This window comes from Natator depressus, chromosome 5 (assembly GCF_965152275.1).
Source record: "Natator depressus isolate rNatDep1 chromosome 5, rNatDep2.hap1, whole genome shotgun sequence".
Taxonomy (NCBI): domain Eukaryota; kingdom Metazoa; phylum Chordata; order Testudines; family Cheloniidae; genus Natator; species Natator depressus.
In genome coordinates, this window is record NC_134238.1 from 75,043,656 (window position 1) to 75,068,370 (window position 24,715).

A 24,715-nucleotide genomic window follows, 5' to 3' on the forward strand; every position below is an offset into this window, starting at 1 on the left:
TAAAGATATTGCAACCACTAAAGAGCAACATTTATTCCCCAGTTATTGCTGATCCTGGTCATGCTGTACGTATTGCATACAAAAAGTGTTTCTTTCAAAAGGATCAGTGTTTGCCCTTTTATGCTGAATGCATACTACACAAACTGTGATTTGTGGATGTGGTGGGGGTAGTGGCTAGGGTTGAGTCTCCTCTGGTTGGTTATTTTCTTCTCCGGTTTTATCTTTTGTATTTTAATTTTAATTATGTTAAGTTACCTAGCATCCAGGATAGATGCTCTTTTTTATATATTATAAATTTAAATGTGTTAAAAAGTAAATATATCAAAACCAGGAAGCATTTCCCTTCTATCAACTAAGGGTACAACACACACTATTTAATTTTCAGGTCACATCCAGCATTATGTAGTAAAAGGAAATTAAACACAGAGATATGAAGCTTTTACAATACCCATTACACCCGTCTCTCTCTGTGTATTCCTCTCCCTCTTTTACTGGGTACTATCTGTTCTTTCTTGCTATAAAGGTAATAGTGCCTCCAGCATAATGTATCAGTGTGTTAGCCGTTACCAAGCCACCACTCCAGCATTATTTCTAAAATGTTTTGTCACTCCGGAAATATATTGTATCTTAAAGACAAAATCAGGACTTTCTGTGCCTCACATGTAGCAAAAGACCCATAATTTGGGAGTTATGGTTAAGGGGGAATTTGAAGTCACTCCTATATTCAGAAGCTGTGAACCTTCAGGGTGCCTGTAGCTAAAGCTATGCCAAAGTCAGCATTTTCAGTTCACCATCTGAACGTGTTTGCTTTTGACGTCATATATTTTGTATATTTTAACTTATGGCATTTTTAACTGTTACGCATCTACCCAAAGGCTATAATTACCACATTTATATTTTGAATAACTGAATGATAAATAGTTTTTGTGTTTCATTGTGAGCTTTGGGTTTGCACAGACCACCAACCTCCAAAACAAAACACAGCTGAAACTTCTAATTTGGCCTGCGGTAGGCTCCTTTGAAAAGTGGCTGTGGGTCACCAAAATCTTCACAATCCCTGGGGTGCATCTGGCCTAGATTTCAGATATGTTATGAAACCCAAAAGAAGATGATTTGCCCCTGGCTGGCCTGATTTTGGGTTTGGTTATAAAAGTTTCCCACAACTCTGCCTGTGACCTCTTCCGATAAAAAATGAGTCTTAAAAAATGTAACACCACACATCATTATCTATATCCTAAGACCAGCTCCCTCTTTGTAAAATGGGGATAGTAGCACTTTCCTACTTCATGGAGGCCTTGAGGATAAATACATTAATAATTGCGATGCACTCAGATACTAGGGTATTGGGGCCATATTAATACCTGAGATAGATGGATAGACAGATACTGTTGGTCTTTTATAGGGTTCCTAGAGGATACTAACTAGACTAGTGACAGTGCTTTCCTGTGCAGCAGTGCTAATTGCCAACTTTTGGTAGTTGCACATATGCTAATTACTTTTTAATAAAATCAGTGGGAGAGAATTTTCCACCAAGCTTCTATGGATAATTAACGCAGATTTTTCTTTCAGGAGCTTGAGGCTTTGCTTAAACTTTACTCTTTCACCCTCCATCAGATCTATTTGCACCAAAATGGTAAAATTACAGCAAATGTATGCTGAGATTATGCAATCTGTTCTTTCATACTGTCCATGTTGCTACGCAATGCTTTGTAATAGACACATCTTCAGGGTTAGTATTGACAGCCCCTGTGATGAGGCCTTATAACTATACTAAATAAATAAAATGTTCAGGAGCACTAGGTTTTAGTGTACTAAAAATACTCCCTAGCCATCTGAGGAGGGTGGAGGGAAGCATTTTGTTGGACTGCAAAGGGAATGGATTGTCCCAAGAAGAGTTTTCTGGAGGGGTGGGGGGAGAAGGGAGGGAGAGCCTTGGCCTGAAAAATGCCTCTCCAATCAGAGGATTGTTGCAGGTTGGGTCAAGAAATGGGATGTGCTGCTCCCAGGAGGGAGAGGGGAGGTGAAGAGCATATGCTAGAGCCACTGCCAACCCCTCTTGCCTTTCAGGTTTCACTGTGCCTTATTGGCCGGCCGGGGGAGGAGAGTGGTAGCTTATTCTGGCTTCCACCCTTCCCTCCCCAACCAATATCTTAAATCTTTGCCTGTGCTGCTCCAGCTCCTTGCCTCGTCAGCTGCTCTGCATACCTGTAGCTGTAAATAGGGAGCGGTGTTTCCAGGATGTAGTTGGTCTGACTGATCACCTCTTTTTTGGGATCAGGAAGGAACTTTTCCCATTTGGCATAGGTCTGGTGGTGTGAGTTCTCGGGGCACCCAGGACCTCAAGTCACCTTTTTACCCCCGGCCTTCAGCGTGAGGGAATCTTGCCTATGCCTTGGCTGGATGTCAACTTCCTAACACCCCCAGCCTTTCAGCCGCTCAAACTCTCTCCTGGGCTGTGTCAGCCTTGTCTTCACCTTGCAGGCTGAGAATAGGTGCACCCCAACTCCCGAGTCCCTTTGAATTGTTCCCCTGTGATATCCAGCCTCTGACTACTCACAGAAATCCCAGATCCTCTGCTCCAGAAAATGCAGTGTATCCCAGTTTACTAGTTTTACGTTACACCACAGCTCCTGTAAACCACACAGCACTTGTAATAAAACAAAAGTAGATTTGTTTAAGAAAGGGTAAAGGTTAAAATAGAAACGAGAGAAAGTGGGGGGAACAAATATGAAACAAAATCATAAAACACACACCTGGGTCTACACTTATCAGTAGTTACCTTTCCTATCTAATAAAGTAGGTTTTCTACCCAGAGTTCAGTCCGTTGCAGAGCTGACTGGTTTCACAAGAATCAGGATCCAAACATTCATGAAAGCACCTCTGCCCCACAAGGGGTTTCCTCAGTGCATGGATACAGAGTGCTACTCCCTCTTCTGTGTTATATTGAAAACAGCCTTTGGTTTCTGTTTACAGACAGGGTGAACCCCTGTATTTTTGTAAAGTTCCTTTTTTCCGTTTAAGTGATTTTCAAGTTTACAGTTGCCTCTGATGTTGAAAGTCTTAGTATTGTGCAGGACCAAACAGTTGTGCTTTGCATTTCATCACTGGCCAAATAGGCAGGGGTGAGAACTCCTCCTTGCCTGAATGGGCTATTACTGAGACACATTATCGTCGGGTAACCAATTTTTACTCTAAGTCTATAAAGCATACTTGTTCATAATTACATTATTCCTTAAATATTCCCCATACATTTCTCTTGCAATGATTATGAATCTTGACAAGTTGTGAGCTTTCTGTAGATACCGTACGTGCTACTCTTTATGGATAAATACCCTGCAAGACATGGTGTGGTGTATTGCGTTTGTCAGGTCTGGGGTGAGAGTTGTTTGCAAAGAACAGGGAATCCTTTGCCTAGGAGCCTCTGTATCACAGATAGAAAAGGAGTACTTTTGGCACCTTAGAGACTAACCAATTTATTTGAGCATAAGCTTTCGTGAGCTACAGCTCACTTCATCGGATGAATAAATAAATTGGTTAGTCTCTAAGGTGCCACAAGTACTCCTTTTCTTTTTGCGAATACAGACTAACACGGCTGTTACTCTGAAACCTGTATCACAGATGGGTATGTTTGCCTTCCTTGCATCATTGTGGAGGTGCAGTTGGGGTAAATAAGACTAGGATTTAGAAGCCCCATATAAAAGAAAATATAGAAATGTGTGGTTGTTGCAATTTGGGTCTGATGTCCTATGCAGATAAAGGCTAAAAGAGTGTTCTCCCACACGTAAATGAGATCTGGAATTTTAGCTGGCAGACCTTTGGCCTGTAAGGGGAGACCTGAAGTCTTCACAGACCGAGAACCCCCTTGAGTATCTCTTGGTACTCTTGCTCTCCACAGGGGGTGAGGGTTAGAGCACTCAGAATTGAGTTGAGTCCTGAAGCATAGGCTGGGAGGAGAGATTCTACCCTGAGTTATTGATTACATGATGGGAGCCATGTAACTCCACACTGGACCCAGTTAATGCTTGGTAGATGTAAATTGCCCTTACCTAGTGTTAAGTGGCCTGCTGCTTAACATCCATCCAAATTATTGTCCTTCATTCATTCGTGTGTCCTGACCAATCATCTGGGTCTATTTCCTAAACTATACTGGGCTAACTCTTTCTATTTCTTTTCACTCATCCTGTGTCCTATGTTCATATTCTCCTTATGGAATAAAATATCGAAATAATTGCCTTACAGTATCTGCATAACAAATTCACAAAGGAGAGATCAGTGTAATAAGTCTTTTCAAAAGTTGAGTGCCCTGTTGCGTTAGACGGAGCAGTGATTGGCATCATCTCCAAACGAATGCTCTGTCAAGGGTTTGTCGTAATAGTTGACGGGGATTTTAGTGGTATAGGTCATGTCAATTCTTCACAATATTCCGTAAATTAATAAGCCAAGTATTTGATACAGTACCAGTTTAGACCTAGTGCTTGGCCATATATCCAGCTGTACCTTCAATCTGTTCACCTAAGGCTGCTGGACTAAATGACAACTCTTTCATTGCTTATGAACAGAAAATGCATGGAATTTCCCTGAAGAATATGCATTCCAGGTTATACGGAGAGCACGAGTTCGTTCTAATGCACTGGGCCAAATTCTGGCAGTGCAGCAAATGGCTCCTAAACCAAGTACAGTGGCAAAAACAGCTTTAATGTACACCTGTATTTGGGCTGACAATGGCCAATATTAATAAAAATGCATAGCCAGTTGATTGACTACACTTGTGGTTTGTTATGAAAAGTGTTCAGGAGACCAAATAACCAAATTTAGCCAGTTTTATTGCTAAAAGTTAATAGTACAGTACAGGGACCAAGGAGTTGCTATGTTACTGATCTTTCTGGGAAGCTGTTTCTCACTGTGTGTCAATTCACTTTACATAGGAGGTACATTCCCAAAATATGCCCCCCAAACTAGCTGTGTTTACAAGTCACAAGTTAAGATCATTCTGTTAAAATCACCCTGTTTTTTACCTTGTTTTTCTGGTATCACGGCATACTCCATTTCTCTTCTTTCCAGCATTCCAGATTAGTTGGGCCAGGAAGGCACACTCAGCCTTGATCTAGAGTAGAACATTCAGGTATCTTGATTTGACACAGTTTATATTCAGTGATGCCAAATGCTATGTTTAGCTTTGCAAGTTATTGTGGGGTATTTGAGGGGTAAGAAACGGGAGTCAAACATCCCCAGGAAGGCAAGCCCCTTCCAGAACCTGGCTCACACGAGGGGGACAGTGGGTGGAGCATCAGACCACCACAGGTGAGCGGAGTCCACACAAAACCCGGGGGCAGGGAGTGGGGCTCAGGAATCTCTGGGGAGCATCCCAGCTCACATTAGGGGTTGGGAGAAGAGCTTATCTCCCCTCCCCGAATGGCAAGTGCCTCCAGATCACATGAAGAGGGGCAGGGAGAGACGGGCTGGGGCCCCCATATCATGGCGCACGTGCGCACACACACAAAGCGAATGAGGGCTTGACAGGCCCACTGTCCCTATTCTCCCCACCACTCATCCCCGTGTCCCCGTTCTCAGTGTTCCCACCTCTCCCTTCCCACTCCCTCTATAGTCTCCATCCCCTCTCCATCACCTGATCCCTCAACCTCTCCACTGTTCCCACCTAGTTTTCTACCTTTAGTCATCCTTCCAGAGAGCATTTGCTTGTGTAGATTATTTTCTTTTCAAAAAATAGTTCCAGGGCCTTCTGGATATTCTGTTGTACTCAGATTACATTTCCCCAAAATAAAACCAAAACCAAATCAAACCTTTGACAGAGGCAGACTGGAACAAGTTACCCCTGTTTTAGTTTTAGATTTCTGCCCTAGATTGGATTAAACGCTGTGCCTTGGGAATGATTGTAATATACCATTAGAGCCACATGGGTCCTGTGTTAGAGAGAGAGTTTTCCAGGCAGTTAGGCTGCCTCTCTGCACATGCACAATGTCATCTGTTCGGTGTGTGAGCCTTAGAACATCTTGATGTGTGCTTAACTGGAGAACCAAACTTGTTTTCAAATAACATTTTAATTTGCTATCCCCCCAAGGACTGGTGAGTGCTGTGCACTCTGTTGGGGTAATCCTTGAGTGTTGGAGACCCTGGTGTGATGGTCTGAGCCCTGTTTTGATCTCTATCTGTGTGGGGGGTGGGGAAGCATTGCCAAAATAGGTTAACTTTAAGAAAAACTGTCTTTTTTTTTTTTTTCCCAGGAGGGCGTATTTCTGGATCCCCTTGGGCAAATGGTTTATTAACCCTGCTCTGGACCTGCATGGAGCACACCAAATTTCGAGACAATCCAAGTTACCATATGGAATTTAGAGCACTTAGAACAGTCAAGTTTTAAACAGAAAGTTGGTTTTAACCTTAACTATAGCAGAGCTATTACTCTGCTGTAATTAACAATGTTGTAAACAAATGGTTTGAATTTACCCGCAAGGTTAGTAATTTTAAATATTCCCCAGCTAAGGACAGACAGATGAACAGTTAAGAGAGGACAGAAGAAGCCAAGGGCTAAAGGTACTGAAAGAAAAAGTGCTCTTTTATAATAGTCTGGGGTAGGTGAGTGATGCTCATTGTGGTACTTTGCTTTGGTAGGCAGAAACTTGGAAACTTGAAGTTGGGTAGGCAGAAACTTGGAAACTTGAAGTTGAAGTAGGCAGAAACTTGGGTTGGATCACAGAAATACCCTTGGGGCTGCCAACTGATGTGCCAAGACTACTTCTGCCCCTGCTTTCCCTGCCAGTCTGGGGCTCCAGAACCTTGCCTGGTTGTGCCAGAGACGCTTGCCGGCCACAAACACAGACCCAGGTCTGAACTATGTCCCACAAATGGCAAGTTTAACTGAAAGCAATTTAAGAAGTGTTCCTGTCTCTAACACTCAGATGCCCAACTCCCAATGGGGTCCAAACCTCAAATAAATCCGTTTTACCCTGTATAAAGCTTATGCGGGGTAAACTCTATAAATTGTTCGTCCTCTATAACACTGAGGGAGAGAGATGCACAGCTGTTTCTGCCCCCCCCCCAAGTATTAATACGTACTCTGGGTTAAATAATAAGTAAAAAGTTATTTTATTAAATTAAGAAAGTAGGATTTAAGTGGTTCCAAGTAGTAACAGAAAGAACAAAGTAATTTACCAAACAAAATAAAATAAAACATGCAAGTCTATGCCTAATATAGTAAGAAAACTGAATACAGATAAAACCTCACCCTCAGAGGTGTTCCAGTAAGCTTCCTTTTACAGATTAGTCTCCTTCTGGTCTGGGTCCAGCAATCACTCACACCCACTGTGGTTACTGTCCTTTGTTCCAGTTTCTTTCAGGTATCCTTTGGGGTGGAGAGGCTATTTCTTGAGCCAGCTGAAGACCAAATGGAGGGGTCTCCCAGGGGTTTAAATAGACTTTCTTTTGTGGGTGGACACCCCTCCCCCCCATATAGAATCTCAGCTACAAGATGGAGTTTTGAAATTACATGGGCAAGTCACGTGTCCATGCATTACTCAAAATTTACAGGTAGCAGCCATGGCTCACGTGTTACCTTGAACGTCCTCAAGTAGACTTCTTATGTTGATTGGAGCCTTCCAAGATCCATTGTCCGTTAAGTGTTTCTTGATTGGGCACTTAACTTGCAAATTCCTTTCTAAAGAAGCTGCCCAAATGCCTTAGTAAGGCTATTTAAAATCAAACCAGTACACAGCCAATACTCATAACTTTGAATACAAAAATGATACATGTATAAAAATAGAATGAATAGATTCAGTAGATCATAACCTTTACAGAGAGATGTTACATGGCATATGTAGCATAAAACATATTCCAGTCATATATACAGTCCTAAGCATATTTCCATAAAGACTTATGGGGTGCAAAGTCAAGGTCATATGAGATTAGGTTGCAATGGAGGGGGAGACCTAGTTGTTGGGACGCTTCGTCCTCTCTCCTGGTGTCAGGAACCAGTGTAGATGGTATTGGATAAGCAAAGACCAAATCCAGGACCATTGTGGGTACGTGTTAAACCCAAGAAACACTATATTCTGAAGTTTGATAAGCTTTATACCTGGAGCAGAAACTGTAGCTTGGAGCAGGAAATAAAAATAGGACAGATACAGAGCAAAAGAAACAAAACTGATTATTATTATTTATTATTATTATAATTTTATTGATTTATTTATTGGTATTACTATATCACCTAGGAGCTCTAGTCACAGACCAGGCCTCCATTGTGCTAGGTGCTGTACAAACACAGAACAAAAAAGACCCTCCTTTCTCCAAAGAGTTTACAATCTAAATATAAATCTGTAGACAACAGATAGATGTGAACAGGCAGATGGGGGAGTACAAAGAAACAATGAGACACTATTGGTCAGCGTGGTAGACCGTGGTTTCTGCACACCAACGGCCTAATTGTTGTCAGGTGTTTTGTAGAAAAGTAGAGTTTTGAGGAGGGATTTGAAGGAGAATAATGAAGTAGCTTTGCAAATGTTTATGGGGAGCTCTTCCCAAGTATGAGGGGCAGCATGGGAAAAAGCAATCAAAGTGCTTGTTTGAAAATTTAACAAGTGGGCAGTGGAGGTTGGCACCATTGGATTGGAGGTGGGAGAGAGAATAGGAAGGGTGAGGATAGGCCATGAAGAGCCTTCAAAGTGAAGTTAAACAGCGTATGTTTGATGTAATAGAGACGGCGGAGGCAGTGGAGATATGCAAAGAGAGGGGAGACATGGTCAAAGTGGTGGGCTAGGAAACTGATCTTTTGCAGGTTTGGAAGGGCATTCTGAATTGATATGAACAGGGCAAGATTGCATTTGTCAAGACCGGAGAAAAGGATGTTGCAGTAGTCAAGACATGAGATGATGGGAGTCTGGCTGAGAGTAAAGCCAAAGCCCACTCCACCCCTCCCCACTGGTTTATGGTATGTTTTATATTTACTTACTTCAGTGTTCATTGAAGTTAGTGGAAAGGCTTCCATTGATTTCAGTGACTGTTGGATGAAACCCCATGTCCACAGAAAACTACTCAGGTTTTCCATAGCAGCCCTTTGAGTTTTCCTGCAGTCTTTTAGTCACAACAACTTTAATTCCTAAACACAGCAACCTTGAATGATATTGGAACTTAACAGGAGTCCAGCTATCAAAACAAAGTTCCTGGCATAGGATGGGTTCTCTTTAATGTGATTTAGTCTAAGTGATTGTAAGGCTTTTTTCCCAAAGTCCCAGGATTGTAGTTCATAGACCTTATTAAATATGTTACAGTCTGTCTCCTGTAAGTTGTCAGATCTGTTGGTTCCATAGTCATGAGAACCTCTGCTGGAATTCTGAGGGCAGGAGTGCAACAGGGAATATATTGCAGACACTGTTACATCTAAAATATTGCAGGTGCTATTCTGTTTTTAGTAAAACAGCAGTTTGAGTTATGGACTTTTGGGCAATAGGATTCTTCTCATTCTGATCCTATACAGGAAATAGCTGGTATACAATAAGCTGTTAATAGTGTACCACAGAAGTCCTAGTATTTGAAACGAGTTTGTCATTCACACAGAGAGCTGGGTTCAAAGGCAGTTCTTTCATAATTCACATGAGGATATGAAACAGCTTGTGGTTCTTAGTGGAAATAAATCCTTTCTGTAGCAGAATGCTGCAGTTTATCAAATCTGACACTTTAAGTTTGCAGACAAAATCAGGAGACCAGAGTTCAGTGTACAAATGGAAAATTTATATTTTCCCCTAATGGTGGGAATGCAGCTCTTTTTGCCGGGATGCACTGACATAAGAGAGACTGGAAGCTCTTTCTTGTTGCCTTTTGGGATGAAGTCATCCTGCAGATAAAGTTCTACTGAAGTGTTGGAAATGGTTATATTTTAGTTTCATATATAAATCTCTTAAACTTAATTCTTAGGAAACTGGCTAGTTCCCAAGAGGATAGCATCTGAGGACTGGCTGTTTCTAAGAGTTTAATAATTCAGATAAGGGATGTTAGTGGGAGTAATTTGAGGGGATTTCCAATAGTAGGGAGGCAGGATGGAAATCGATTCTTGCCTGGACCAAGTACTGTGTTGCCTTCCCTTCTCCCCCTGCTGGAAGTACGTACTGATCTCTATAATTTGTCTGAGACAACCTTCCACCACTGGCTCCCAGATCAGCTGCGAGTGGTGGGCAGCTGGGGGGTCAGATAGGAATACATATAAGAGGAAGAGAACCAGCTGGAAGCTAAAACTGGAAGGTTGGCCATCAACACAGGTGAGATAGAGATGGGAGGTATTCTGTCCAGCTGTGGGGACTGACAAGGAGGGTTTGAGGGGGGCTGATGAACAAGTAAACTTGTCCTCAGTGCTATAAAGGTTAAACCTAACATATGTTACAAAACATGCACCTGTAACTGTATGTCAAAAATATTTGGGTGTTTTTGATGTTTATAATGATCTATTTCTCTGCATAAATTTTAAAAGACAGAGATGACTCATACTTTGAAAAATTGGAAATTTGTCAGAAAATAGCAATATAATCTTTCGTTATATACAGTATTGAAAAGTAATGGGAACACAGAAGCTTCATCCCCTAAAGGTAGACATAATGAGTCTTATTAATGCATGACACCAGCTATTATACAATCTCCAATTTGGGTCCCAAGTCATTTCAAGAGAAAAGAAGGGAAAATAACTTTGCAAAGTCAGAGATAATTTGTGTAAAAGAATAAATGGACACAAATCGGACGTCAAGAATTATAACATTCAAAAACCAGTTGGAGAACACTTCAATCTCTTTGGTCACTCGATTACAGACCTAAAAGTGGCAATACTTAAACAAAAAAACTTCAAAAACAGACTCCAACGAGAGACTGCTGAATTGGAATTAATTTGCAAACTGGATACCATTAACTTAGGCTTGAATAGAGACTGGGAGTGGATGGGTCATTACACAAAGTAAAACTATTTCCCCATGTTTATCCCCCCACACCCCCTACTGTTCCTCAGACGTTCTTATCAACTGCTGGAAATGGCCCACCTTGATTATCACTACAAAAGGTCCCCCCCCTTCCCCGCTCTCCTGCTGGTAATAGCTCACCTTAAGTGATCACTCTAGTTACAGTATTAGCATTGTTTCATGTTCTCTATGTATATAAATCTCCACATTGTATTTTCCACTGAATGCATCCAATGAAGTAAGCTGTAGCTCATGAAAGATTATGCTCAAATAAATTTGTTAGTCTCTAAGGTGCCACAAGTACTCCTTTTCTTTTTTCCTTATTTACTTGTACTCTTTCTCCTCAACCCGATCCCTTAATAATTAACTTTTTATCCTGTTACTTTTCTAGCTGTACAACTGGGTAGATTAATGAACAATAATTTATATAGTACCACTGTGTGCTAGATGCTTATAGACAAAACAGAGGAGAAGGTCTCTGCTGCAAAGATCTTAAAGTCTAAGATCCTGATCCTTCAAAGACTTATGCAAGACTAACTTAACTTTATGCATATCAAGTTCTACTAATGGCAGTGAGACTGCTCACATGTGTAAATCTCTGCAGGATCAGGGTCTAAGAATTTCCAGGCATGTTGTCAATTAGTTTTTATCACAGATAACCTCTCCGCTCCTAGTTACAGAGGGTTCTTTCTGGATTTAAAAATTTTCCTGCATTGTCTGCAACCTGAATTGCATGAAAAAGAACTATTAGAAAAATAAAATAAACTGTTCCTTTTCATTGTCTACAGTATTCTATAAAAATTCTAGAAATGGCATTAATGGTGAAAAGACCATTACTTTTTAAAATTCTTGCAAGTTTTAATAACCTAAGAGGCCATTAGTAGTACAGAGAAGGAAACTGGGATTTCAAATCTGCCAATGTCCCGGTATTATAGATGATGTGTAGTGATTATACATCAAAAGCATGACATTTCAACACTTACCTTCATTTAATTCTGAATGAATAGAGCAATAACCTAACAGGTTTATCATTGTCTATTTGAGCCATTTGCCTGTATGGGTTCACTCTATATAGGTACTAGAAATTACAAAAGGATTGTGTCATAGGAAATGCATGCAGTGTTCGTTTATGTTACGTAGCTGTGTATTACAGGTCTCATCCAATGCCCACTGAATTCAGTGGGACACTTTCCATTTACTTAAGGACCTGATCCAAAGCCCATTAAGAGAAAAACACATACAGGGCTGGTTTTTGGCAGGATGATGAGCTCCCTGAACTTACACTGCCCAGTATCTTGCAGCATTGGGCCATGATTATTTCTCCATGAAGACACATTCCTTATTTCCCTGTAATCCAAAAATCTGTGGGTGGAAAGGTTAGCAATTGTGTGTGTCTGTAAACACAACTATTTACAGCTAAATTATGGATTTAAATTTTTAGTCCAACATATATTTGGAAAGGGGTTGTGGTGAATTTTAGTTGTTATAAAATTAGAAACTGGTTGAGTCGTAAGCAGAGATAGGAATTGAATAAGCATCCTTATGGAGGACATGTCAGGTTTCCTAAGTAGTACTGTAGTTCTGCCTTTCATTAAATCACCAAGCATACTGAATTATGGAAAGCATTGTGGTGGCTTTGATGCTGTGAACTAAAAGTAATATTTTAATACCAAGAGACAAAGGCTTGGTCTACACTATCAATTTATATTGGTATAACCACCTAACCCCCAGTGTAAACAGTGCTATGTCGACACGAGGGCTTCTCCTGTTGACATAGCTACTGCCTCTTCGGGAGGTGGAGTAGCTCACCCATAAGCATAGGTAGTGTCTTCACTAAGCGCTACAGTGGTACAGCAGGTTAGATAAGCCCTAACTTATTTGTGACTCTAAGGTGGACCCCAATCTCCAGAGATAAACGGCGAGCAGTGATTAGTACAAAAAAATTACCATTTTTGGAAGGCTTGATAATAGTAAAATGTTACTGCTACGATCCTAAATGACATCTGCAAAATCTTCCTGAGATAGTTGTTGTCATAGACTGTAATTAAGGAAAGGAGAGAACAAAAATCAGTCTTGTCACATTTGTTCCCAATAATTTTTTTTTACCTTTTCTGACCCAGTTTCACTATGAATGATAACTGTCTGATTTGAAAGCCTCTAATGTCAGCAGTTGAAGACTGAGAAGCATCTGGAGGGGAAAAGAAACCTATATAGCTAATGCAAAATTTCCTAAAAGCACAATGCAGCAATTTCAGAAATATACAGGAAATGACAGTTATGAATCTTTTACATTAGACTTTTTAGTTGCTTCACTTGTAAAATGTCAAGAATGTACTTTATTTTGAGCCAAATATGCTTTGTCTGCTATTAATTAAATATTTTTATCTTTTGAATGAGTGGCTACTTCTTTGCTATGTTCTTGGGGGATGTGCAACCCTGAAAGTGGTGTGTGGGGAGTGGGAAGTTAGGGAGGATGAAGTGAACTGGAAAGGAGTCATGGTGGAGTTCAACATGCGAAAAACCTAAGTTCAAGGGAAAATATTAGCTGAGTCTGTATACTACAGTTCAAGGCTGCTCAGGGCAACCATACCGTAACCTAACATCATCAAGCTTCATGGGTTTTATGTGAGTATTTAGTTTCCCATCAAAACAAAACACTTCAGGCTGTGATTGTGCCATATTTTGTAAGCTAAGTAGGATTGTGCCTGATCAAAATTGGATGGAAAACAAGGAAATCTGCAGGCTGCTGCTTTAAGTGGTGTTGGTGGTTCAGTGGGTGGCATTCTCCCAGGACTTCATGACCAGTCTTCCCTGATCCTCCATATTGCTGTACACATCAACATTTTTCATCTTGTTTGGACATTCTCAAATGATTTTGGAAAGGGTGGAAAGCTGGGTGCCTGACTAGTAGAGTTCAGCACAAGTCACAAATCCAATCTATAATTAAATAATCACCTCCTTCTCCTACAATTAGTCCCTTTTTTTAAATACTCTTCTTACCCTATAGATTTCTTGCCTGTGTAGGTAGTCAGTCCAGATGGAATAATGTGAGGTTAGCTCAGTAGATATCCGTTTGTGGGAGTGACATCATCATTTATTGCTGAGAGAAAGTAGACTCAGAGTAGTGAGAAACACATTTTTGCAATGTCATGGACCTCTGGTTTCCACTGGATTTAGGTGGTCACCAACATTTTCAGTAGGGCCAGGAAAACTAGAAAAACTCATTGCACCAGCAGCATTTCAGCCCCTTTTCCCTCACGCAACATAAAATTCATTTTAAACACACAGCAATTAATCCTCTTGCCATAAATAACTTCTCCAGTCTCACATATCCTGCCCTGTCTTTCCATTCTGCCACTCAGAATTGCTATCAATGCAACTCTTTGCCCACCTCATGTGGGTCCCAGATTTAGTGTTGCCAACTCCCACTTTTTTATTGTGAGTCTTGCAATATTTTTTTCTTTTAATGTCCAAACCCTGGAGCTATGTGAATGCACAAGAATCTTTGCTTTCATTTAAAAAAACAAAAGGAAGCTTCTGGTCCTCATGATTGGAGAGGTGAGCTTGTAGACATGACCCCTACAGGTGCAAAAGCCAGCAGAACTCCAAATATAATATTTTTTTAAATCTCATGATTTTTAAATCAGTCTTATTTTTGGGGGATTCCAATTGTGATTTTTGAACACCTGGCATTAGCACCAGCGTTATCTTGGAACAGCAGGGTCTGTGTCCATGTCGTTGGATTAGTGTCAGTAATACCATGTGTGTTTTTTCTCAAACAACTTATGATGACTTGTTTCCTAATAATAATACCTAGCTCTCATATAGTGCTTGTCATCCATAGACCTCAAGGCACTTTACAAAGGTCAGTATCATTATCCTCATTTTACAGATGGGGAAACTGAGGCACAGAGCAACAAGTTGCCTAAGGTCACCCAGTAGGCAAGTAGGAAAGCTAGGAATAAATCTAGATATCCAGAGTCCCAGTCCAGTACTCTGGGCAATAGGAAATGCTGCCTCCCATAAGACTGTTAGGAATTTTCCTAAAGAAAAACATGTTCCAGTATTTCTTCTAAACACCTTAAGTAAGGTTTATTTTTTTTAAGAGACTTTTAAAATAGCTACATTTGTATGGAAGTTGTGCAGTATTACATATAATTCAATTTAGTTAAAAAAATGAGACTTTCTGTGTTGATTTATATCTTTTGTAGCCACCAGCATTACAAAATAATATGTTTATTTCACTTTTGTCTATAATATGAGATTGTTATAGAAATGTGACCCTAATCCTCTAGAGCAGTGGTTCTCAAACTTTTTTTTCACGGACCACTTGAAAATTGCTGAGGGTCTCAGCAGACCACTTAATGATCTTTCCAAATGTTGTCTGTACCATTAGCTAACTATTGTAAAGCGCTCTGGATAAAAGCAGTATATTTAAAAAAAACCCCAATAATAATTAACATTTTTTGTTCTACAAATAAAAGCACACAATTCATATTTTAATATCAATAGTCTTACATTTCTAATGTGATGGATGTGTCCTCTCTCCCCTGCTGTGGCAGTCACCAAGCTGGAGCTGGGAAGGAGGGGGGGGGTCTCTCCCTCTCTCCTCCGCCGCAGCAGCCCCCAAGCTGGGAGTGGGAAGGAGGGCCATCTGTCCCCAGCATCTGTAGCCCTGCAGCTGGGTAAAGTCGCCTCTTTTTTTGGCTGCCACAGCCCTGGACATCCCAAATTCCCCCCACCCCCTCTTCTCACCCCCCCCGCCCACTCCCACCTACCCCCTATTCCCCCCAAGGCCACCACCTCACCTTACATGGGCGTAGTCTTCAGGGTCCAGGCACCTAATTAGTGGAGCCACGCCTGTGAGGTTCCACTAATTAGGTGGGTGGCCTTTCATTCTCTTGTGTGCAGCTGCCCAGGCACACACCTTAGAGGGAACTATCCACTGACCACGGTGGTGGTTCACGGACCAGTTTGAGAACCTCTGCTCTTGAGAGGTAAGTATCTATGCTGATCCCCATTCTTATTCCTTTGCGTAGATTCCATTCTCTAGCTAAGTTCTGTGCTTATTGTGCCTTTACAGTGTGGTGCATGCTGGGACATTACCTCACAGTGAGAGCTGGATGGCTGCAGTAGTTATGGTCATAATAGAAGCGTGGGGCTGGTAGAGGCACTTTATAGTAGGCCGTATGCTGAATTGGATGTTTCATAGCCTGATTTCTGTGTGCATACATGGATCAAGTTGCTGGAATCTATTATATTACCTTTGCAGGTCAGTTTTGAGGCAATTATTCATGCCAGTAAGAGGTGACATGACTCTTTAACAGAAGCCAAAAATAAAAATATTGTTCCAAATTTGTGGTTTAACACTGGGATGAATTTGGCCCCACTCCACTGAATTCATTGGGATTGAGCCAGAGATTAATTTTGACCAGTGACATTGCAAAAGCTTTTTTCAGATCACACAAGGCTTTTCTGTGCAACTTTGCTTAAATTCTTCACTGCTTGAAATAAGCATGGCTTTGTGGGGAAAAGCATCCTTCAGATGTTTGGATTTGCTGCCTGACTGACACAGCCTGATGTGTCTTATCACAACATGGCTTGTCATCTGAAAATAGCTGAGAAAACAAAAGCAGGGTTCTGGAAGCTAATGCTAAGGAAACCAGTGTTAAGAGCTGACCAAGAAAAATGCATTCTTTTAAAGAAGAATTTCAATCCCCCCCCCCACCTCCCATTCCACTTAACAAGAACAAAATAATAATAATAAATAAAAAATTTGTTATAGAAACTTGACAGATGATAAACCCTCACCAGAGGAGACCGTTTTTCCACTGCCCATAGAGAGGAAAAATACAGAGTGTATATTGCTCTGGCTCACGTCTAGTCTTAACCTCTGAATGGAGTATAAGACAAATAATTAATGAAGCCAGTGTGCAGATTCATAACATCTCAAGTACAATCACCTTATGTAGTTTCAGAGATCACTTATGGTACTTAGCAGCTCAGAGCCATTCATTCTCAGTGATCCAAGTTTACTTGTTTTGTTTTCATCATCCAAGACGCTATTTTTTGAAGTTCCTACTTTTCTAACTTCTTAAATTGCTCTTCCAATTAATGAACATTTGTGCGCGAATCCAGAAGAACACAAAACCAGAACATCTTCTCCACACAGCGTAATAGTTAAATATAAAGATTTCCTGAAATAAATATTTTAAATAAATGATGTGGTAGTAATAAGATAAGTGGTGAGTCTGTGGAATTCACTGTCATGGGATATTACTAAAGCTGAGTGAATATTTGACTTTGAAAGAAAATTTTGATTCCCTCATATGCAAGACCCTTTCATGTTTGATTTCTGTGAACATGCAAGTGCTTGAACTTTACTATATTAATACTCTTAAAGTGTATATTTTAGATTAATTTTTAGTGAATGTTAAATATCTATTTCAAATTGTACATTCAGCTATAAATTTGCAGTTTGTTTGTTTATTTACATAGGTCATCCAGTCAAGAAGCATAAAGAATAATTTACAGTATGTACCTTACCCAAGACAGGGTAAATATTTCTGTTCTGCATATCATTTGACGTTTGTGCTATATTGACTAATTACAATATGTAGCTGCTAGTTTCCTGACTGGATAACTTAGGGGTGCACAGTTGATAATTTGAATGTGCAGATAAAAGTGGTGCATGCCCACATTTTGCAGTTGAATTTTAGGTGCCCACATCTGCAAATAATAATAGCAGAAATATTAAAAATACTATTAATAACAATTAAAACAATATTGTGGTCAAATCAGTACTAGCAGGGTCATCTGATATGTGCTCCTTCACCACCACCCTGGATATTTTTAAAATAAATTGTTAAAAAAAGAGAGAGGATTATAATGTAATATTTTCTTTCTCAAAGTTTTTTGTTTTAAGTGAAATGTATACTAAAATTACCTATAATCAGTGAGGACAAATAAGAAAAGAACCACCTGTTTAACTGAAAGGTGTTTCTGTGCTAGAAGTATGTCCTCTTGTGAATAGAACCTTTCTAACTAGCAACAGTTCTTTCAGGATTTACATTGTAATTCTCTTTTTTTCCAGAATGTATAGCTTGGCTGAAAATGCCCCAGAACCTTTTAATAGATTCATAGCTTTTAAGGTCAGATGCCAAAGCCAAATGGCTATTACAGTCAGTTAGCCTGACCTGCATAATCCCGTGGAGGAGCGTCAGATGTCCAATCTGTGTGGAACCTTGCAAACAAAGAGAGTGAATCAATAATGCTAATATGTAAGAATTTTTATTTTCAAAGCCCTCTACAAACATCAGTGTTTCTAACTCTGAAGAAGGCTTATTATTATCCTCATTTTGTAGATGAGGAAACTGAGGCCAAGAGATTACGTTTAAAAAAATCACAAAGGGAGGCTGTCACTGTTGGGATTAGAAACTTTGAAACAGTGAGGCTAGTCCACACCTTGCTCAAAGCAGGGAATTTTCTCTTGCCCCGTCTTTTTTTTATAACTGTGTTATTTTGGTGCCCAAGATTCCTTTTGTTTTGGCTGTATGACCACCTGTGTGCCCTTCTGTAGTTGACGTTTCAGAAAGTTCTGGGTACCCATTTAAACCAGCCTTCGCCTTCCTTGCAAAGCTATTTTTTCTGTTGGGTGCTCACTAAGACTTCTCAGCATGGCTGTAGCAAGCTTAATTTGTTTCTGTGAAATGAGCTTCCGCAACATGTTAAGTCTGTGGTGTCTGGGAGAAAAATAACTACAAAACCCTATTAAAAAACACAAACCTATAAAAATGTGTCATCTAGAAATATTTATTTTTCAATTATTTTGAAGGGCAATTGTTATTTTTCAGCTCTGTGCCTCACAGAAGTATGAAAAGGGGCTTTTTTCCTCTTAAAGTCTCCATCTAGTTAGCAGCCTGAGTGAGGGGATAAGTACAGAAGGAAAATAACATAATTAAAATGCAAACAAAGCTTAAAAAGAGACTTCAGTAGACCCCCTTCTCCCCTGCTCCCCAAGTCTCAAGGCTTGGGGCTTGGCAAGCCTTTTTGTCCCTGTCTGAGCTGAATATTTTAGCATATGGCTCAGCACCTCATGCTCCTTCACCCTCCATCTTCCTTGCCACTAGATAAGATTTTTTTCATTCAGTACATAATTTTCAGCCTGCTGAACTGATGTGATAATTTTCAAATTGTAGGTTTCAGAGTAACAGCCGTGTTAGTCTGTATTCGCAAAAAGAAAAGGAGTACTTGTGGCACCTTAGAGACTAACCAATTTTTGAGCTGTAGCTCACGAAAGCTCATGCTCAAATAAATTGGTTAGTCTCTAAGGTGCCACAAATACTCCTTTTCTTTTTTCAAATTGTAGTAAGCACTCATTTGCAAGCTTGGTTTAGGCACATTCTACAGTAATTTCATTTAATTGAAGGCAACACAGCTAAAGTACTTCCATTCCATCACCTGGCTACCTTGTTTATTTCAACTTGTATCCTAACATTTTCACCCTTGTTTTCTTTATCAGCTATATATCTTAATGAAGTCTCCTTGGCCCCAGCCCCTCTGCTAACATACTATTTAGTTTGTTGTTAAAGCTCAGCCCCAAAAATGAAAGAATGTAAAAACACAATTGAAAGGGAATTGGTCATTTGCGACTTGGGCTTCGCTTTCACAGGCTCTTCAGGATTTTCTACTCATCAGCCATAGTTAGTGATGTGTTATCAATACAAAGATGGACAAAGCTTGTGGAAAATAAGATCTGTCTGGAATATTCATCCATCTCTTGAATGCAACCAGATTATGTATTGAACAGTAGTAAAAGATTGGTAAATCATCTTTCCCCCACCACATTTTACTTATGTTACAACCTCTACGTAGGGGTCTGCCTGGTCTCTCCACATCTGGCACACTCAGCTGGGGTGTGATCAGTCAGAAGTGATTTTCACCAGAACACAGATGAAAGGCATCTGAGATCATTAAGGGATATTTCCCAGCCAAATTTTTAACTTTCTTCTCCACTAAATTTGGCACCAGAGCTAACGCTATTTTTATTAAGTAAATCAAACTTGGTAGCACACTTGGAAAAGTGTGGTGTGTTCGTCTCTTCTTATTTATCAAAACAGCTAAACTCTTTGTTCAAACTTTTTTTTTTTAACCCAAAGCAACAAATCTACCTTCATGCAGAACCCAGATCTGGAAATTACTCTTTCTGAGAGGAGAAGTTAGGGAGCCTGCATATGGAGTCTTACAATGAAAATATTTGGGCTGCCTTAACTTTAGCTGTCAATTATCTCTGGCTATAATTTATATATTAAACATAATTATTCCTCCATTTCTTGTTTTCCTGTCCTTCCGCCCATTTAGTTTTTTCTTATTGTTTTATATTGGTGTAATTTTCACTGTTTTCAGTGTCATTTCCTTATTCTTTTTCCATTTCCCTCCCTCTTTATTGCATTTTTTCCTTCCACCTCCCTCTTCTCTGTGTTTTTCAGTCTTTTCCTCCATTCATCTTTCCTTAATTCACTTATTTAAAACGTCCATTTAACCTCATTTCTCTTTTAGTCTGTCCCCTTTGACAGTCCCTCCTTCTCCCATTTCCTTCAACTTCTGGTCTCATAGTTTACTTCCACAAATATATTCACTTTTCTTGTCCATTGCCACTCCATTCTAGTATCTCTTCCCGCTTATGTCACAGTCCAGTGCTACATGTGTTTTATACCTCCTCTCGCTCTTTGGATCCCTATTTGGCATCTGTTTTCTTTCTGTTCCCCATGCTCTACTGTGGTGAAGGAATGCAAACAAGCGTGGTCTCTTTCTCTTGGGACAGAATGGAGAGAAAAAGGCATGTTGCCTGATCTGTTAGTTAGTTCTGATTTTTTAGGATTTCTAGTTAGCGCTCTGAAATTTGGTAGCTTCTTGTGTCAAGATCAGGCTCAGTATTCTCAGGTTTATTATTCACTTAAGAGCCCCGATGGGTACAGCAGTGACAACACCACTCGCACTCTGGGAATGCCTTTTCTAATTGCTAAATTTTTATCATCACTGTGATTAGTCCTATAAGTAAAACAATCCAAACAAGTAAGGTGAAGTACTGCAATCCTGTAGTAATGTCTTGAACCATTACATATGTATATTCACTCTGTCCTTAGGAGGATCTCAACGAGTTGAGACACATCCTAGTATGACTCTGGCATGCCGATAGAGAGCCTCCTACAGCTTGACCCATGGCTGAATGCTTTATAGGCCTTGGTATCCATCATGCAAATGCATGAGTGACTCCTCCCTCCTTCACCCTATCTTAACTTTCTCACCCTCATAGTATTGGGGTGTCCTTATCCTGTAGGTTAGTATATTAATTAATTTAACCTTTTTAGCATGTATGTCAATCAGTTACGATAGCTACCTGCAGTTAGGCATCTGCTGATGTTTTCCTCCAAAAGTACCCTAAGCTGGAACAAACTGCCTTTTTGTGGTTACCTGTCAGCAGTGTATGCTTAATAACTTGTGATTATTGCAAAACAAGCAAAAGTCTTATGCCATCTTGTGACTCAGAGTCACTGTTAGTTTACTTACTTATACTAACTTCATTAAGCATCTTACTCCTGCTACGACTGTAAAGCCTTACTCTTATACTAAGCATTTAAGTTAATTCTTATAGACCAGGGCCTGTAGGTCTCTTGTTTTCTGTCTCATTATTCTTATCTGTTTACCTTAGTTATAATCAGCATGTGTGCTACAGGCATGAGATTCCACATGATTTATATCCTATGTGGAGAGGGTTTCTGTTGGGGAAAGATTGATGGTTTTAGGAGGCTTCCTGGTTATGCAGGGATCACTAGCTTTCTGCTCCCAGGTAGAGCTGCTGAGTTAACAGACCAGTTTCTCTGGTTTATGACACTAATAGGCTGGGAGCACAAGGTGCCTTGGCAAAATACGTGTTGCAGTCAGGGGAAAATACTTCTTGGTATTTCAGAGGGGCACAATAAACAGGCCCATGGGTCATAAGGTGGCATGAATACCAAAGATTTAGGCCATTGTCAAGAAAAGTCAGTGCTGACAAAATCTGCACTTCTCCATCTCATTTGACCTCTCTATAGTATATACTCGGGGATGCACTGGCACATTCATCCCCAGAGTAAGCTCATAAAAACTTTTATTTTGGCCAAATATCTTCAGTGTTGCAGTGATGACATTGTAATAAGTAGAAGGATGCAAATGTCACCGTTGTTGGGTGCCTTTCTTAAACAAATAAAATAAAATGAAACTTGGAACAGATCCCAGATTATATATCTGCTTCTCTAATTTAACATTTCCTAGAGTGAGGATGACCAGAATTGTCAAATGCACTTATTTGCAGTACAGCTCCATCTGAAATAATGTAACAGATCCTCTAAAAACATGGCTGCCGGCTGGTTAGCTAACTAGCAAATATAAGATGAATTATGTCTGCATGTTCCAGCAATGTATTGCTGAATGCGTGCCACTTTTTAATCCCTCTGCTGAATATGCCACCTGTCCATTGTTTGGTTTAATAGGTGTAGAGAGGGAAGGAGGGATGGCAGGAGGAAGTAAGAAGGATTTGTTTTCTTAGCATTGCTTATATTTCCTCATTTCCTTTTCCTATCTGTGGGCCAAGTCCTATGAGATGCTGAATGCCTTTAACTTCTAGTGAAGTAAATGGGAGCGGGAGGCAGTGGCTCAGTGCCTCTCAGAATCTGGCCCTTTGTGATTTGTTTTCCTGTTTTGTAGTGTGGCACTAGATATTGCTGAGATAAAAGTAGATAGAAGCCTCAATGGTCATTTTGGGAGGTGAATTCTGCTTCTAGAACTGTCCAGCCTTCACTTTTTAAGTAATGGAATGGCTTGTTGCCTGTTTGCTTGATGGTATTTTGACCACAGGTGCCAAGTAAGAAGAGGTATTTTAGTACATGTCATATTTTGTTTGGTCTGGGGGTTTGAAATAACCTTTGACAAGCCTTCTGTTTACATCGTCTTTACGTCTCGGTGCAGGCTGGCATGGTATTAGAGAAAAGTGATTGTATTTAAGTGCTGTGAACTCTCATCATTTCATTGCAAGTTTTGAGATTTTGTTTTTTCTTAAGCCCTTAGTTCTCAGAGTCAATTGATTAAGTGAGAAGCTAAGCTTGAATTTCTTTTTAAAGAAAGGGCATGTCCACATGGAGACTTGGTGTGCAACAAGTTTAAGATTTCCTTGCAGTTTCAACTGGAGAAAGCACACTAGCCTGTCGTTCACTAAGTCACAATGTGGATCTGGCTAATGTGCATTACAAGCTTTGAAGGCACGGTAGCAGGGTCCATGTGGCCAGTTAGTGCTCAGCACACTAGAGCACTGTAGATTTACACGCTTCCTTCCTGTGCACTAACCGATCATTAGGCAAGCCGTAAGTCTCTAGCCCTTTTGGTTGCAAAATAAAACTTGACCTGAGTGTCCTGTAAAGGTTCAAAAAGCAGAAGGCCAAATAAAAAGAATCCCAAATGTATTATTATTTTTTTTTTAAAAAAACCATCATGATATTTAAGCCAACCTCCATGATTTTGTTGGGCCTGACTCATGATTTTTGAATGTTTGAACATATAAATGTCCAGCCTCATAATAAAATATATAATATATATATATATAATGTTCCTGAAAGATCCCAAAGTGTCTATGAACTATGAAGAAAATCTTAGCATACTCATACGTTATACACAAAAGGAGGTGAGGAAGCAGAGGTTAATGCTCACATACAAGATGACTCAGGTCAGGTTTTAATGCATGCTAAAGTGTTCTCAAAAGGAGCTATCTATTGTGTTCTGTGCATGATAGGGACCATGGGTCCTGACTGTGCTCCCAAGCCAGCAGATCAAACCCTTTGGAGCTGTGGAACACAGGGAGGAATGTTAGCTGTGCCCTTGCCTGTTGCTCAAGGAAGAGCTAAGAGAAGTATATTTCCTGTGGTGGTGAGAAGGGTTTTTTGTATATAAGAGGCTCCCATTGCCCTTTCTACTCCCCTAGATAAGTGGCACAACTGTGGTTCTATTCATACATCACCAGTGGAAGGAAGGAGCCACCTTTCTGGTAGCAAGCAATAGCCAACTTTCAGAGAGCATGCTACACAAGGATGTAGGAAGGAAAGTTTGGTTCAGGACACCAAGGTAGACCCCCTTTGCTGATGAAAAATACAACGGGATCCTTACTGTCCATGTGGCGAAGTCACTGCATTTTCCCTTTGTTGTTCTTATTTTAAAAGCCATTATGTTATCAAACATCCAAAAGCCATTATGTTATTAAACTGCAAGGAACTCAGAGCACACCTAAACTACAGCCACTTCAGCTGCCCAGGTATGGGGCTGCAGCTGTGCCCTTTGTAGTAGTGTAGTGTAGATGCTTTTTACACCAACGGATGAGGTTTTTCCATTGATGTAGTTAATCCATCTCTCCGAAAGGTGGTAGTAAGCATTTTTCTGTTGACATAGCCACATCTACACTGGGGGTTAGGTCAGCCTAATTATAGTGCTCAGGACATGAAACCTTTCACAGCCCTTAGTGATGTAGCTAGGTCAATCTAATTTTTAGGGCTGGGTGGAGCTTGCTGGGATTTGAACACTGGCTTCATGGACTCTAGGAATTTCAAACCTGAGACTTCTGACTTCACCGCTGTGTCGATCAAGGTGTGAAGAGCTGTAGTCCCTGACCAACGTAGCTATGCCAGCTGAGATCCCTAGTGTAGTTGCAGCTATACCGGCAGAACTGTGCTTTTATGGGTAGAGCT

At 40.3% G+C, this 24,715-nt stretch overlaps 1 protein-coding gene across 1 annotated transcript in view; it reads left to right on the forward strand.

The window, feature by feature from the left end:
• Window positions 1–24,715, forward strand: part of PRR16 (proline rich 16) — a 227,149-nt gene that overhangs the window by 19,818 nt on the left and 182,616 nt on the right. The window lies entirely within an intron of this gene.